Genomic DNA, 16,005 nt, shown 5'->3' with positions numbered 1-16,005 from the left:
AAAAATTCATTTTCAGCTGGATCAGAGCTAAGGGATGCTGCTGAATAGGTCAACGTGGCTCAGCTTTCTGTATCGATGCAGAGCCGGCTGACTGCAGAAAGGTTGACCTCAGCTCGAGAAATATTGACGAAAACCCTCACCCCAAGGTATCGTGCCATGATAAACCCTGCTAGATAAATGCTGAATGTGATCTTTGATGCACAAAAACAAGGGAGTAGAGGAGAGTTGAGCATTGATGATAATAACTTAGAAATACTATTATCATCATCAATACTCAATTCTCAGCTGCTCCCTACAGACTTGTGCATTAGCTCACCTGTTTGATTTATAATCAGTTCATACCCACAAAAAGCTAAATTTAAAGTAGCCCAATCATCATATTGACTACCACCAAACAGCAATAAAAATATCGTACAGTGATACAGATGAATTCTTTTCTGCTTTTCTTTTATCTCATCCCTCACCTAATTTTGCAGTCATCAGTGGTCCTCTTATGTCTGATCCTTTGATAATCCTGATGATGATCCTTTATAAGTAAAAGTACTTCTGTATATTAAAAACAAGATAATACAATCTATCTCTTACAAATGAATATTTAAAATTGAAGGAGAAAGAAAATGCATCTCCAATACACTCAGCAAGAGAACATACAATTTTAAATGTAGCTCAATGTACTGAGGAAAGACAAGCTTTAGAGTACAGACCTAACATTTGGTGGAACTGTAGATCATTATAATTTTGTAGTTAGGTTTTTAACACCAAAAACTAAAACATTCACAATGATGGCAGCTTTGCGTCAACCTACTGAAGATTATAAACAGTGGACTTGATGTAGATCCTCTTTAATCTTCAGCAGCATGGATTTATTTAGAAGATTTAAATGAAGAAAATCACTTTTGAATCCATAAGTAGCAGAAATTGGCAGAAATATCCTGGTGTGTTGAGGATTCTGTGTGTACTGCACATTTCTAAGTAGTGTGATTCTTTAAAACTATTTGAATATCAAGAATGTTTTATGGTTTGGAAAACTGGAAAGATTCAGACACTTTCAGATATTGAAAAGTGTTATTGTTGCAAAGGTCTGTATCACACAACTTGAAGAGGCTCGTTATTATATGGGTGCACAGTCATCCAGTAGAGATAGAAAAAGGTTAATAATAAGTTATTACAAAATGTATTCATGTTTATATATGTAACTGGAATCAGTTACATTTTACTTAGGTAAGTGTGCTGACCTTCTTCGATTTGATGTCTACATAACATATGAGGGGACTGACGTCATTAACGATCACTTTCAAGGTAAATACTGTAAATGGCGATCAGTATCATCCAAGTGTTGGCGGTAATGGTGTTGAGGGAATAAGGAGGAATGATCGTAAGCAATCAGCATACAGATTTATTAGTCTGACAGGAAGTGAAAGTGTGAGAGGTCATCATGAAAATGATGGAGGGCAGATAGCTGTGGTGAGGACTGCAGTCCTTATGCAACATTCACCTGAATTTACATTCATCTCACTCAGTGTCAAAGTAAAAGTGGGCATTGTCATCAAGTCCATTTTAGGAATCAAGACCCTGGTAAAATTACAAATAGAGTAATGATATTGATATCCCAAGAAAATAAAATGTGTCACATAGCTAAATAATAAAATACAAATACAAAGTTGTAAGATTCTGTACGGTGACTTTAATTGAGGTTTCCATTAAATGTAAATATTGCTAATAAAACTTAACTGCATTTCAAAGCTGGTTAAAATGAGAACAAATTCACTTAATTTTCTCTCTCACTTTAAAATTCTCTTAATTTTGTCCTTTAAGTAAAATGTACATTTTACTTAAAGGACTTTACTTAAATTTTAGGTACTTTTATTTGATTAAAAGTTTGTGTACTTCTCGCACATGTATGGTATTTTGCCCTGTAGGCGGCTGTGTAGTTGCAGACTGTTCAGAGTGGCCATGGTGATTCTAGTCCTATGTAACCTTATTAAGGCCACAATTGTTGATGTTGTGCCTGATTGATGCAGTTTATTAAGGGCTATGAGCTAAATGCTAATGCTAACATGGCAACATGCCAAGAATTTACATCCTTGTTAGTTTAAAATATTATCATGTTAATGCTTGCTAATTAGTACGGAGCCAGGGAAGGGCCATATGAGAGCAAAAATAATTGCCGGTTGACTGTGGTGGCCCATCATAGCCTAATTTGTACCGCCATCTCAAAATATTTTTCCAATTCTCATAATAAATTAGAAGATTTCAGAGCAGAGCATCACTCCCAGTAAGTCAGTCAGTCAGGCTGTTTGCAAACTTCCCCAAATCCAATAATCACATGGACCTGAGCTACAGCCTGCAAGTGGGTTCTGACCATGATTGAGACATATACAGTATTCAACACTAGCAGCTTCCCGTTTTAGCCGCTGTGATCAGTTCTGAACTGAAACAGTTGTTGGATTTGTTTGCACTCTTCACATCAGCAGAGAAACAGATCATTTATTAAGTGGGAAGGATCACATTTAGGGTGTACTGTTTCTGTAGATCCAACACAAACTGAGTGTCTGATCTCACATCAGCTGCCAGTTAAAACTCTATTTATACCGAGCAGCTTTTGTAAAAGCATAAAATAGACTCCGATCAAAATGAGACTTTTCTGGTCATAAACCAAGGCCAGTATGATCACATTATAATATCAATGTGATGACAGGTTGTTTTCTCACATCATTTCCTTCTCAAAAAGCCAATTGAAAAAAGATGAAACCTGCAGCATTCTGCTAACCCCAGCTCTGGTATTTTAGAATGTCACTAAAGTTATCTGCGAAAAAGTGTGGTTAATACACAAGGACGACATGGACGTTAAACAGCCAAGAGGCCTCCCATCCGCCCACGCCAAGAACCTGACACGAGCTCCTGCAATGATACACCCCCTCCTCCCTCCGTCTCTGCAGTCAACATCACGGCCTTGAAAAGTCCTCACATCTCTGGGCCATATTGTTGACTGTGAAAGAGTATTAGAAAAGAGATCAAGTCCAGTGAGTGCTCCCAGTTAAGATGTACTGTTGTAATGGAGCTGAATGATTGTTGATGGGAAGATATGGGCGATGGTGCTCTCGGTGCGACAGTGGAGCAACTCTCAACTCAGGTGCCCACTTGTCAGATCAGAAGTGAGGATTTGGAGGGGAGGTCACACAGGAACAACACCAGGACTGTGGGTGTACCAGGTGGCCGTGATAACTGTCTTACATCCTCTCTCTCATCTCTGTTAAATGGAGCAGCTCTCTTCAACAGATGACTGCTGACTAAAGAACCCTATCACAGGACAACAACATCAAAATGGTACACATACACTTCCACTCATGCATCTATTAGTTAGACCTGCTTATCCTGTACACGGTAGCTGGAGCTGATCCCAGCTGACTGAGGTTTTCTCTTGAGCGCTTAGTGAAGGGGGATCTGCACAAGCTGTTTAAAATCACACAAACCTCCTGCTGTTTAAATGTCCTGAATTTATCAACAGTATGTATCAGCCTCTTAGCACATCTGGTTAACTTTATATGTAATAAACATAATAAAAATAATCATCACTTCTTTCCTTTAAATGACAAAAGCACAATGTTTAGCTTTGTCTTGACCTTTGTCTATTTTCTGTGTGTGGGTGGGATACCACAAGCATAGGGAAAATTTTTGGAAACACTCAAGACCTAGATACCAAATATTTACATCTTAACCAGAAAATAAAACTATTTTAAATATTTTATCCACAGGACTCCCTTTGTAGTATCCTCTTTGCAGAAAATACACCATAAAAGTTGATTATTTTATCATCACTTTGTGTAAGTTCACTTACACAATATGATATGTAATGATAGATATACAAGGTTCTGCTTTGGCTTCAGCATGATAGTCTCTCTCCTGCAATTCTCAGATTAAGGATTCAACCAAGCATCACTTCCCTCCCACAGAAAAGAAGAAAATTATCCCTTTTTCTCTCCACTGTGTGATATCGCCACATAATGGTCTAACTACAATGAATATAATCTTAAAAACGTTTTGTCTGAAATGTGCTTTGTACTTCTCCTCTGCAGACTCACCTTTTGTGCCACTACTTGTCTTTTTGTTTTTAGTGGTTTCTATCTTTAAACAGCTTCACCTTGACATAGCTCAGCTCTGATTGGAGCAATTCTGCATCGTACTACTGTATATTAGCACTTTTACAAGCCCACTGATTGGCTCAATGCGGATGCATTAATTACAGGTCAAACTACAGTGGTCTTTATTACTGGTTTTCCAAGACAGGAAAGGAGCATCATTTGCGGGAAATTGCATGTTTACTGTTTCCTAGTTAGTGTCACATATTCTTATCTCAGGTGGAGTGATGATACTGATGAAACTGCAGTTCAGGGGTCTAAATGCATCTAAAACCTTATCATGTACTGTGTGTGTTTCTAATCTGTGATTTATCTTGTTCCTCTGTGTTGTACAGCTTTATTGTTGCCCAAATATTAATAGTATTAAAAACACACCAATGAGATACACTGTGCCTAAGTACTTTGTCCACACATGCAGAATATTCCCACTAGCACAGCAAATGTGTATTCATCCACTACTAAAAAAGTCCACAACAAATGCACCACCTACTTTCATTTTACTAACACTTGTTGGCTCTTACAGTGCTCTGCAGGAAAATACTGAAACTTTTTTAAATATATAACGTGAAAATGTGTGAGCTGTTTTCTTATCACAAATAAGTTTCACAACATATGATCCTAAAACCATTTGTGGGCAAGAAATTGTGGCCAAATGACAATATGGTGACAGACTGAGGAGGGATTTATTCCCAAATGATACTTGGGATCACAGGTTGAGATAAAACCAACATAAGAAAGGAGTAAGCACCAGATGACCGACGTCTGAACCCACAGCTCCTTCTACCATTATGCTACAACTCTCCAAAGAGAAGGGGATCCATAATCATTCAAAAACACATCAGTAGACAGCTCTTAGAAGACCAGGCTTCTGAGAATACATCATAGACCTGCATGCACACAAACATGTTCACTCATATTTGTTTTGTTAGTGTGTTTAGTATTAAAAATACACAAACAGTTCATATTTCTTTTCTTTGCCTCATATCGCAGTCCCTAACATGTTTGCTACCCAACTTTTGAACAGTGTATACCCAGGATGGCAGCAAATAGGATGCAAGTGTAATTTATATTCATGTAATTTAAATTAAAAAATATAAATTACTTAATTTATTTTTTAACTCAGGTAAAAGGTGCAGGTGAGCAGGTAGTGTTGACAAATGAGGAATCAGACAAAGAGAGACAAATAGATTATTACTTTGAATAAAAAGTAACCACAACAACGGAGAAGCGGGTGGTCTTTACCCGTAGGCTACAAGTTATTCTACCCAACTGTCAAGAAAAACGACTGTGACCCAGTTTTGTGGAGGCAATTTGTGTATCATGTGTTTGTGACATTTGTTAAAGCGCATATGTTTTCTTTTTGGCCAAAATGTTAAATGGCCACTGGTAATAAATAATAAGCTACACTCCTGGTTAATGCAGTGTGATCTCTCTCTGTCTGCCTGTCATTCAGCAGCAGTGGTTCATTTGCCAACACCTGTGTATTGCACACAGCCAGAAGACCAGAAACCCGTTTCCTTCAGCATCACATCGTTGGCAGCGCTCACACTTATGGTTTGAACATTGACGTTTTCAGGCACCCTCACACTCTGACCAAACAAATATACAGTGTAGCTCATTTTTTGACTCTTCTGGTAAACAGCTGTGCCTGTGAAACAGCAGCAGGAGAGAAGCTACATGCAGGGTGCAGCATATACCTCTATTATTTATTATATCTTAGGCATTGTGCCCTTACTGCTTTAACCTAAATGCTTCTCTGTACAGCAAACAGACAGCTGCTGTACACAGAGTCACACTAGCAGATTTCAGTATCATCCAGCTAGCAGCCTTTCATTTGTAGCCTGTGCAGACCACTACACTTACTGGTTAAAGTGACAAAGTGTCTCAGCTGTCACTGATGATCATTATTTCCATTAGTTGATGGTTACTGATGGTTTTACTGTATCTTTACTAAGGCTGGGTCAGTGTATTTTTTTTTGTCCCAAGTTGTGATCCAATTCCTTATTATTTAATATTGGTAAGCTGCTGATACAGATATTGGTTTCACAATTATTTTTACTCTACAGCAAATGTAAATGAACAATGTTTTCAGTCTCCAATTGATTCAAATATTAAATTCTGAAAAGATCTCCTGCTGGAGATGTTTGTCTTTTTAACCTGTGCAAGGTCAGTACTTGCTAAAAACAAGACTCTGCAACTGAATGTGGATGTAAATCAACATATGCCAATGATGGTCTAAATAGCATTAAGGTTTAGCAATACATTTTTGGCATTTTGTGTCTGTTCAGTGTCTGATCTGAGATAGTCTGATAGTTATATAATATTTTGGCTACATCGCCCAGCCTTCGTGTAATCTGGGAATGTTGAGCTAATTCCCTGTAATTATATATCATGCTCATACCGTTTGCTGTGCAGCTTGTTTGCTGACTTTTTTATTCTTTTGTTACTTATTTTCCTGTTAGTTTACATCCAAATGACTCAATTTCAGAGCAGAGAAGGCAGACTCTGTAAAGTAGCACTGCAGCGAGTTAATCTAAACATGCTGAATGAAAAGTGGTAGATTTTCTTTTATCAATCATTATGTTGCTGCACACAGCATACATAATTTAGATGTACGGTATTCTAGGGAGATGCATTTTAATACACTAAAAACATGAAATCCTATAAATCATAACATGGCAGTGAAATACACACAGTTGCGTTCTATATCAATTGCACAGAGCAGCAGTATACATCATGCAATGTTCAATTTATTGGAAGAAACTGTAAGCGTAGTTGTACATTTTAAACGAAAAGCGCTCTAAGACAAACCATCACACTGTGCTCTCATAAACAAAACATGTCCAGTGACTGACAGCTCATTTATCAGGCTAAACATCATCCTCAATCATCCTAATGGGCCACACGGAGCTTAACTGAGAGTCAACCTTTTTTCCTAGCCCACTGTATCTACGCACACCTGCTTTGAAAAGGCTTTTTAAAAAGGGCACATGAAGAAAAAGGTACCTTACTGGGGAATAGTCAGATAATCCCATTAGAGCAAAGTGGTGGGGAATTTAGATGTGATCATCTGAAGGGAGCACACAGGATGTTTTGGGCTGCCTAGTCATCAGTTTTGATGATGTGACACCATTATGGGCAATGTTACTGAGTTTCCTGAGTTTCCCTTCAAGCAAGGACACCACCTTGCTCCAAAAAACTAAACATTTTACTAATATTTATTAGAGCACACAGTGCTCTATTAACACTCATGTAAAAGTAATCAATTAAAATACCTATGCAGAGAATAGGACTGTTAAACTAATTCATGTCATGATCGAAGAGCAAAGGAAACATTAAACTGACCTGTGGGTGTAGTGCTTGCTACAAATACGTTTTCTTACAATTACAAAGTAATGTTTGCACTGTATTTGGGGAGCAGCTTTGACAACTAAGAGCAATTCATCTTCGGGGAAGATCTCTTAAAGAATATGTCACTGTTAACACATCTGCGTGTCTCCTATAGGACAAAGCATATTGGGTTTTTATTACACAGTAAACAAACGCATGTGCTGAAATGTGTTGGTATTAAATTTGCAGTAAAGCTGCTGAAAATAGACCTTCTCCTAAGAATTTCTCAGTCAACTATTTCTAGGGAGATATGTCTTAGCCTCAAGATTCTGTATATTTTATTATTTTTAACTAATTTGGTCAATATGTATATGGCATTAACGATAAAAAGCATTATTGTAAAATATCCGTAATACAAGACTACAATTACAGTACATACCTCATTTGAAATAACAATAAGAAAATGGGGGACAGGGTTGTACATAAATATACTGTATCTGAGGGTTCCTGGAATAATATCACAAATCCAGAATAAAAGCACCACCTCCTGAGAACACAAAGCCTGAACGTTCATATTTTCTGGGGCTGCCCTTTAATTACTTTAATACTATGAAATTACACCATACACTTACTTTATGGAACAGAATAAAAAAGCTCTTTTAATACCCTTTGGCTGATAGCTGAAAAGCCATTCACATGAGCATGGCTGTAACTAACTGTCAAATAAAAAAAAAAACTGCAAAGACATGAAATGATTTTCATCTCAGAGCTATGACAACAAAAATCGACTAAAATAAGTTGAGAACAAAAGAGTGTTATTAGGAGTGGCCTGTATTTGTGCAAAATGTTGCCGGTTAAAAAAATAAAAAGGACAAATTCCTGTAAAATTATATATATATTATGTCGAGAGTGGTGAGAGTCTGGAAAATACATAGTCTACATATAAAGGAACTGTGGCGGCAGCCACAATTATACTACCAGCTCTGGGAGTCTCTTCTTAGTGTCTTGAGCCAGATGCGAGTTGTGCGTTCCATTTGAGTTGGAAAATGTAATTTTTCCCTGTTGGAAATGAACTGAAACACCGCCTGAAGTGAGATTTCCAACTTGGAAAGTCAGAGTAATCTCACCAACTCTGTTCTCAAAATCCAAGATGGCTGCTCCTCGCATCATTAAATGTGAAATCTGTAGAAAATACTGATTCCAGTCCAACTTCTATCTTAACACAATTGCAAACAAAGGGTAACCTAACTACAACTAGTGCTGCTTAGTAAACCTGGCTTGATGTACTGAAAGACTGTCAATGTGATGAGGTGTAATTCACCCCTCCAACTTCAAAACTTTGGTGGCAAATCCAATGCAACCTATATTGTCATGATCACAATGTTCATGTATAATGAGATTAGTTTAGTTTTAGCATGCTCACTGGCACTAAACACAAAGTAATTTTTGCACATGCACGATTAGCTGGACAACGCGACTGTGTGACTCCAGATGGCTAAATCGTAGTGATTTCCACAGAGGACCATAAAGACTAAGCACTCAGGTTATATGAGCTCTGTGTTTTGTAATGAGATGTTTTCCACGTTAAGGAGAGATGAAGTCACAGAAGTCGACTGAACAATGCACTAATTCTAGATAGATATGAGGTTTCAGTTATGTTGCAGCCTTCAGCATTTCACAGGAAAAAACACTCTGATGAAATCAAAGTAATTTTATTCTGGGTCAAAGTGTTGGATCGAACAACCATAAACTGGAGGCTAGCTAAATCCAAAAGCCTCATTACAGAGCTGGTGGGGTTGTGAATTTGGGGTCTAGCAGACAGTGTAACCAAATCACAAAACAAATCTAGTTTCATAAATGGAATCATTGTGGTGTAGCTATAATAACTTCAGCTCAGCTGACAACATTACTGTATGTCAGAGAAATTACTCCACATGTCATCTATAATAGAAATGCCATGGAGGTTAAATGAGCCCTGTTAATTGGGTAATGCTTTTAACCCCTTGTGTGTGGTGCTGTTGCCTCCTCCTCCCAGCTCCACTGTTCCTTCACATGCTCTGCCCTCCATACAGCGGTTCACTGTTTAAACAATATGGAAGCACTGCTGTGCACTGCAGCAGCTAGCCTCCCCTCTCTCCTCTCCCTGTCTCATTAGCATGCTGTTCAGGGATCTTCCCATTCATAAAAGGGCTGCCAGGCATCTTAAGGGGACAAAACCTCTCCAAGGTCAGCAGTCACAACAACCGCAGCAAGACACAATGGCGGAAATCACATATAAGCGCTTCCATATGCAGCTGTCATGCAACTTTGATGGGTAAGAATGCAATGCGCTGGAACAGGTTGTCTGTCATTAATGCATATGTAAGTCTGGAGCAGACACACACACACACACACACACACACACACACACACACACACACACACACAGTGTCAACTAATATAAATAATGAACACAACGCTAACAAAAGCAGCAATTAAAAAAAGCATGGATGATCACAGGAAATTTATTCAGATGAGATAAACTACAATAAGACAGTAAGATAACCGATAGATCTGTGGAGGAGAGTCTGTGTATCTGTGTCTTGTTGTCATGTAGGAGGCACTGTACTGTGGGATGAGTGGCACCAGTATGTGTGCTGTCACAACCACTGCTGGTTTGATCTCTACACACATAAAAATGGCATCTGCCAACCACATCAAATGAAAACAACCAGGAGTGAGGCATCTGAAACATTGTCTCTACACTGAAGAAATTATATTAAGTTCTATCCCTCTGAGATGATGACAGATATATGACAGATTACTGTTTGTTTCATTTAAATATAAGGATTTGCTAAACAGCCAAAATGTTTGATTGATCAATTAATAATATATATAAATTGGCAGATTGTTCGAGTCTCTGCGATTTTGTGGTTTGGGGCGAGGCAATTTCTGTCCTATTGTAATTACGATTAAAACATAACGTTTGTTGGAAACATTTAAATATATTCTTGTTTTTAAAAAATCTTATAGTCAAACTTAAAGATCTCAATAGTGGAAATTAATAAAAGTCTCTAACAGTATTTATTTTTATATCATTCTATGGCAAAATATATATATAATGTTTTATTTATGTGTAAAACAACCAGACAGCAATATCTATTCTTTTCCAATTTAATCATTTACCTGCCTAAAGAAGCTTGATTTTGAGGCAACAATAAGCAATTTACATGCAGACTTTGAAACGCACGCTAACTGATTTTTTTGCCACCTGAAAGCAGCAGAAACAACAAGGAAACTACATCACCGCGTAGAAATTATTTGGCTAACATGTTAGCAGAGCAAATGTTCAGCATATCATATTTACACATCTAGTAGATAACTAGAAACAAGCAGGTCTTTAATGCTGTGCTTAGGCATTCATGTGAGCATGCTTAAATTCAAAGACATGGCAATAGAGTTTGGCAAATAAAATGTTGAGCATGTTCACCATATTAGTTCAATATTGGTGGAAATGTTATTATTGGATAAAGTGAACTTGTAACACATTGTGAACATTTTGTAGAGATTTTCTTCTACCAAATGTAAACCCTGAGGCTTTCCAAACCTTAAGAAGTGATGCATTAGCTCACAAGACTCCATCTGTGTTTAGATTTGGTTTCAAGGCCCCCCTTGTGAGAACAGATATCCTTGTTGTTACACATCATTTACTGCAGAATTGCATAAGTGTCCATACTGTAGGTAGTAAAATAACCGATGAAGAGAGGGTACATGCCCTCCTCACACACACATACGGGCTTGCTCCGAGATCTTGTGGCACAATCAAACAGGTTCAGATAATGATATGATGTCTTCACTGAGCTCATGCGATGCCCTATTTCAGTCAGAGGAGCTGCCCACTATCAAATGAAGGACAAGTGAACGCTGAGGGTTCAGTGCAAATCAATAGGGATCAACTTCTTGGTATTTCTGCCACCTGTCCTTGCGGCTCAAAAACAGCCCAGATCAATGCAGATGTGTGTGTGGTTGACAAGGATCTAAAGAGCGAGTACACTGTGGATGCTGTCCTCCTTTTCACTTGCACACAACACCAGCTAAGATTAGACATTCAGTCGGTCGTGGCAGCTTGGGGAGGAGACGGTTCTGTGCGTAGACTTGTCAGAGAGCTGTTTTGAAAACATAGTGGTTATGGACTGAGCAGCACGAGCAGTGACAGAATTAGTAGTAGCAGAAGTAGGAGCAGGAGTCAAAGATGGTCAAAAAGGACAACGTAATAACAGAACATGAGTTGCCACATTTATTCTTTTCACTGTCTTTTTGTGAGAAACTGCAAATGATTGTGTCTCATGCTGTGATTATCTCTAGCGGGAAAGGTTAAGAAGTAGTACCAAATTATAAAGGAAAAGCCTTTACTTCATCATTTTTAATGGGAAACCCCCACAAACTTTTAATACATGGTTATATTTTACTGTAAAGTTACTACCAGCACCAGATTAAAGCTCTAAGGGACCCCAGGACAAAAACAAGCTGTACTGAGAAACTAATTAGTCAAATTACAACAAACTAACCGCCACACAGTCTGAGGCCCTGGAGCAGTTGCCTGGTTGGATATTAAGTCTTGGTCACACAAAAATGAACATTGCAGCATTATGAAACAGTTAGTGGGTTAATTAATTAAAAATTAATCATCAACAATTGAATTCATTTAGAATTTGTTAAAGCCGAATTGTCAACAATTAACTATTTCCAGTTGGGAATAATGTCTTTCTTTGTAATATTACACATTCATGACTTGAAATATTGAAATAACCTTCATTTATTAAAGCTGAATACAGTAACCAAAAAGCCTGTCAGATTCAGAGTCAATCCTGATTGGTAAATGGACACATGTGTCATAACCTATACCCTATTTATCCCAGCCCCCTTCAACGCAGTGAGAAAAAAAAAGAAATCTTTGATGTGGAGGAACCAAACTGGAAAATATAGTGTTGAGTTGAGGTCTTATCAGTCATAGTAAGGAACTGCTTTACAAAATTACGGTTTTGTTGTCTTTAAATGCTGGTATTTTTGGTTGTGTACTCTGTAAATTGATTTTATTTTTGTATTGAAACACTAGACTCTGAGATATTGTGAATGTTTCATTGCCTCTGACATTTTAAAACTACAATGATAATTGAAAAAATAATCAGCAGGTAAAGTGATAACAAAAAGAAGCATTAATTGCCACCATCATTATTTTCACTCTTAGATTTCTTTTCTGTGGTGCAAAGTCTGGATATGAGGAATTCTACTGTCTCCAGCTTTTAAACGAAAATATCTAAATGAAATATTTGAGGGTGTTCTTGTTATTTTTTATGACAAGAAACAGAATATTTAGGGGTTTGAGACTGTTGGCCCTTTTTTAACATTTTACAACTAAAATCACTACTGACTAAATTATGATGAAAATAAGGGAAAACTTAATTAATAATGAAAATTCTTAGTTGCAGCACTAATAACAACAAACACTAGGTTTGAAGCTGATTTTCAGGATCAATATGTTGCTACAGAGCAGCTTGGACATGAAGTATGTAACATTATAAAACCTGTGCATTAATGACTAGGAGCAAGCAGACAAATATGTTTCCTTAGCTCATCCATTATGTTCCCACCTCAGCCACTTCAACGAAATGAAGTGGAAGAAAGGCCAGTCTGAGGACTTTCTTATTCCTGAATATAATGGATGCATCAGCAGTACACCACAATCATGGCCAACTTGTGAATTAACATGTAACACACCTGCATGAAAAAAATGTCTGTGGGCTCAAAAGTGTGTTAAGTCAATGAATAAACAATAATAGCTCTTCTGTTTTATAGCAGATTTGTAGCATCTCAGGTAGAAAATCCCAACATGGAATGATGTGAATAAAGTGTGGACACCCCAGGCCTTTGTTGACTAACAAAGATTTTTTACTGCCAGCATGCTTTTTTAAGAGCCTGGCTGGTTTTGGCTTCATTGTTTCCTGTGAAACTACTAGCGTGTCTGACATTTTCATTCATGCTCAGCATGAATAAAAAAACAAATAAATACATTTTAAAAACGCTGGGAAATATTGCTGCTTTTAAGTCAGTGATAGGTTTAAACGATTTGAGCCCGGCTCTGCTGTCAAGATGAATGGCGGGTTTTCACAGAGTCAGATGATGGAGGATCCCATTGTGAGGAACAGCACACTGGCCGTGTCCACCGTGTGATGTTTTCACCTCAGGCTAGTGGAATCAAAGTACCACCTGTGAACCACAGGAGCCACTCCTGCACAACAAACACTCCTCTCCATGTCAAATATCTGTACTTAAAATGTCAGAGATCATCTTCTGGTGAGCACTGGCTATACCTGACTCCACTCTATACCCTGCATGTTGAAATAAGACAGTGAGGCAGGGGTCGATTTGTTTAATGTTTTCACATTTGCAGCTCACTGGACACTATAATCTTGCCTTATTTACAGAGATTACATGTGCATCTGCACCCAACTTGCACTGCTAGGCTCCTCCAAGGCAGGTAGCCATTAACTCAACAAGAGCTCGACATTAGCGCTTGAGTCACGCTGCTCTTTCCGTAACACTGCCGACGACATGTATCAAACTTAAGCAAACCTATAATCATGAAGGTGTTAGAAAGGGGTCAGTGTTAAAGAAATTAGCAGCTTGACTAAATGACTGTTTTCCCTCCAAATGCTAAGGGGTGAGCTCAGAGAATGGGTCAAACAGTAAGACTGAGACTGGCATTGGATAAAACATGAAATCATGCGTGGAGGCTGAGTTCGGCTAAGGGAAAGAAAAGAACCCACATGGAGGCTTAAGTGGAGCACATGCCCAAGGTGTCCTCAGCTGACAATAATGGGAGCACTCCTACAATGGCTGACAGTTGATGGCAAGGCCAGGTGCTGGCTTAGCTATTCATTAAAAAAGCTGTAGCCATTACCAGCTCCTGCGTAGCACAATGGTGTGTTCTAAAGCTTCCCAACCCTGACTGAAGTATGTTAGGCCAGGCTTGACCAATTTCTATCTGTGCAGGGCTTGGTATGCAGAAAGTGGATAGCTGAGGAATATCACTGTGTATATCTGCCCATTTACATGCATCTATTAGGTGTCCAACAGACCACTTGTGTCCACTTTATGTTACTGCTGCCTCGCTTAGGCTAATGTACAATTTACAGTCAGACTGCTTCGGACAGTCTGGCTTGCTTTCACCAAAACAACTACCATGTCTTGCATTTGTGACAATTTTTTCTTTAATGGGAGGGCATCAGGACACAGTCTTTGGAATGAAAAAAGCTCTGGGATCAGATGCATCTCACACAACCTCAGCAATGGATGGTGGTTTGAGTGATGAGATCACGGTATGTTTTGGTGGCTGTTTACACCTATGATCCAATCAACCTAGACAAATTTTACAACCAAGTGTAAATGTGGTCAGCAGCTATAAGTCTGTGATTTAAATTATTATTTCTACCTAATGTCATGTTTGAGGAAGTCCCCAGCTCCTTTATGTGCACAGAATACATTTGTATTTATAAAAGTAAGAATTTGTGATCTGGTCCATTTTGCCATTTTTCTCATTTTCCTCTTTTAAGCTATTTGTCCAAACTAGGCACACTTCTTATGCACAGGGGTCTATTTTAATGCATTGGGGATGTATAAAATGATTAGATGAAGTTTTAGTTGCCTGTGGTTGTGTCTCTGCCACTGGCTGGGTGAATGGAAGCCATCTGGGATTGGGCTTCTGTGAATGGAGCCTGGGAGCGTCATTCAGCACCGCGGACAGCTCCTTTTTTTAATGGCTCGGCGTGTTCACAGCAGCAGTGACTCTGACCCGCCACACATTACAAATCTACTCTAACCCACCTTACAAGCTGGTAAACAGTGCATGGCAGTCCGGGCCTTACTGGAGGCCTTTGTGCAGGCCTAGTAATGAGCAAACACACATCGAAGCGGGGGAGTAAAAGAACAAAAAAAAAAACAAAAAAAAAAAACTTCCGCCGCATTAGGCAGGGAAACCACCTCTTGACTTTAATGAAATGCTCTCGATATGGAGTGGGGGCCGCCATGATGAACACCTGGCGGACTGCGACAACACACAGGACACACAGTCTCCCACAGTTGTTTGCACATGCCGCCTTCCTGCTCATTAAAATGATATAAGCGCGAGGCTGTAAAAGCTCGTTCTAACAATCCTGTGCATTTGATCGGTGGGTGATCAGGCGGATTATGAGCTAAAGCAGCGCCAGGCGGGCGTCAATGTCAAAGAAGATAGCGTGAACTAAAAAAAAAAAGGGGGGGGGGAGGCAGAGGAGCGGATCCGGATGGTGCTGAGAAACACTAGCAGGGCCTCCATCTGCACATTAGCATGGGGACTAAACACAATGAGGAGATGAATGAACATGAGGCCCGGAGCCGGGAGTCTCCTTGAATCTGTCACCGGTCTCCATGGCGACAGGAGGAGGAGGAGGAGGACCAAAACTGGCATCTATGTGGGTCCAAATCAACAGATGGCCACCACCACATCATCACCCCCACC

General features: G+C 38.9%; 1 protein-coding gene across 2 annotated transcripts in view; it reads right to left on the bottom strand.

The window, feature by feature from the left end:
- nalf1a (NALCN channel auxiliary factor 1a) overlaps nt 1–16,005 on the bottom strand; it is a 32,582-nt gene that overhangs the window by 14,521 nt on the left and 2,056 nt on the right. The gene's annotated exons all lie outside the window — the stretch shown is intronic.

The sequence above is a fragment of the Channa argus genome, chromosome 23, assembly GCF_033026475.1.
Source record: "Channa argus isolate prfri chromosome 23, Channa argus male v1.0, whole genome shotgun sequence".
Taxonomy (NCBI): Eukaryota; Metazoa; Chordata; class Actinopteri; order Anabantiformes; family Channidae; genus Channa; species Channa argus.
The sequence above is the reverse complement of the archived record's forward strand: the minus strand, read 5'-3'. Positions and strand labels throughout refer to the sequence as shown.